This window comes from Suricata suricatta, chromosome 5 (assembly GCF_006229205.1).
Source record: "Suricata suricatta isolate VVHF042 chromosome 5, meerkat_22Aug2017_6uvM2_HiC, whole genome shotgun sequence".
In the NCBI taxonomy this organism is placed as follows: domain Eukaryota; kingdom Metazoa; phylum Chordata; class Mammalia; order Carnivora; family Herpestidae; genus Suricata; species Suricata suricatta.
The window spans coordinates 154,444,595-154,446,691 of NC_043704.1; the positions used below are offsets into that span (position 1 = coordinate 154,444,595).

At 64.5% G+C, this 2,097-nt stretch overlaps 1 long non-coding RNA gene across 1 annotated transcript; it reads right to left on the reverse strand.

The window, feature by feature from the left end:
* Positions 1 to 836: 836 nt before the first annotated feature.
* Positions 837 to 1,992, reverse strand: LOC115292463. The gene is made up of 3 exons (XR_003909010.1): positions 1,786 to 1,992; positions 1,496 to 1,564; positions 837 to 909 (listed from the first exon to the last, which is right to left on the reverse strand). It is a non-coding gene; the product is annotated as an uncharacterized LOC115292463 (long non-coding RNA).
* Positions 1,993 to 2,097: the final 105 nt, after the last annotated feature.

A 2,097-nucleotide genomic window follows, 5' to 3' on the forward strand; every position in this document is an offset into this window, starting at 1 on the left:
CGCTGCCTGCCCTGCTCACGCTGCCCCCCGTGCCCAGCCCTCTACCATCAGCAGGGCCTTTCAAGGTCTGAGGCTCGGGGTCACCTTCCCCCTGCTCCCCCAACACACACACCCAGGCATCCATGCCCAGCATGTCCTGTCTCCTGTCTGCAGGCAGGACAAAGGCGGGCCCAGAGCGGGGCAGCCCAGGGGGTGAGGACAGCCACGGCAGGGCCACAGGGGGACTGAGGGGAGATGAAAGCCTTTCTCTCTGAGACCAAGGGAGCCCGGGGACGGCCCCCCACTGGCAGCACAGCCTGTGACGTCAGGGTAGAGCCAGGATGCTGGCTGGGCACTGAGGCCATGCCCCAAATGCCCACAGCCTGGGCAGGATGAGTAGAGGGGTGTGGGGGGAGTCTGGCGGGGGAACCCCGAGTCCAGCACACTCACACGTGTGCAAGCTGCAGGGGGCCTGGCACCACCCGGCCTGAGCCCCAGCCCTGTGGTTTCTCTCAGAATCATGGGCCTTTCCAAGAAACTGGGCACTCCCCCTCTGCCTCCCACAAAGCATGTGGGGGGGGAGGGGCCTTGACTCTGCCCCACACAGCAGCCTCTCTAGGTCTCCCAAATGACCCTGAGTGTCTCCCCGAGGGCACCAGGCCTGACAGAGGCCACCTCCTTGCAGTCTTCCTGCACCAGGACTGTGGGCCCTGGGCATCCTTTCTAGAGGTGCCCGTGGCCTCTGACTCCCGGCTTTTGGGCCAGCTGGCCCACTGCTGACACAGCACTGATGTGTGTAGGGCTGTGACGGGCTGGGGAGAAGGCCTCACCTTCACACTGTGGTTGTGTCCTGTAGGCATCCTGAGCGTAGAGGAGGCCACTGAGCTGGCCAACCCGGCTGATCAGGGTGGGCTCGTGGGAGACACTGCACTGTTTTTGGAGAGAGAGAAAGAGAGAGAGAGAGAGAGAGAGAGAGAGAGAGAGAGACCCTCAATGGGCACCCACAAACAGACCCACAGCACAGTCTGCTCCAGGCTGAAGTGGACTTGCACAGCCACCAGCCACCTCACAGCCACGTCCAGCCCCCATCCCGGTCGCCGCTGGCCCTCAAGGGCCACTCCCAGCAGGTCCAGCCCCAGGAAGGGCAGCTGCAGGGCAGAAGCACAGGAGCAAGTGCACAGGCAATGGGTGAGGTCACCTGCCAGCAGGGAGCCCAGGGTGGCCAGTGGGGTACCAGGGCCTGCTGTCACCAGAGGGGCCCACAGCCCTGCACACTCCCAGCCCCCCTGGAGGCACTCCAGCCAGACCAGCCCCCAGCCTGCTCCTCCGGGCCGTGTGACACAGGAACAATGGTGGCATGCCACCAGGAAGCCCTGCATCGTCTCAGGCACGTGGCCATGCGGACCTCGACTTCCCGAGCACAAAATGGGAAGGACCCTTTCCTCGAAGGACTGCCTCGGGAGCAGCAGTGCTGGGGCCCCGTGCTCCCCACTTCCTGGGGCATTACGGTGCCCACCAGAGTGCTACAGCACAGCGAGTCGGCCGTGGCATCCAGGGAGAGAGGACACGAGCTGGGCGGCAGGGGCTGTGGAGAGGAGCGCACTTCGTCCACGGCCCAGGGGCCTCACCTGAGACCCCAAGGTTTCGAGAAGGACTTCCCAAGAACATAAAGGGAACTTCCAGGGCTGCTGAGGCCCCTGGGGGTTCCCACCCCCTTTTTAGCCAGAGCACTGAGGCAGAGCTCCCCTCCCACCAGGCCCGATTGTCTAATGGCAAAAATAACACCCCTGGTTACTAATGATTCACCTTGTGCGTCCGGGAACCTCTCCAGGAAGCTGCAGAAGGCCAGGACGGGCCCTCCAGGAGGAGCGGCCGCCTTGGGTACCCCAGCCGCTGGCACTGCCCCAAGCGCAGCGACGGCAGTCTGCCCCAGGCCACTGCCCACCCAGCAGGGACAGAGCCTCCTGGCCGCTGCTCATCTCCCAGCTGTCCCTTCCCTGCACAGGGACACACAGGAGCCAGAGACCGCCCAGAACCAACCCGAGGAAGAGAAGGGACTGAGACCCTCAGACACAACAGGCCTAGGGCAGGGCCCACGCCTGAGAGGGTCAAGGACCA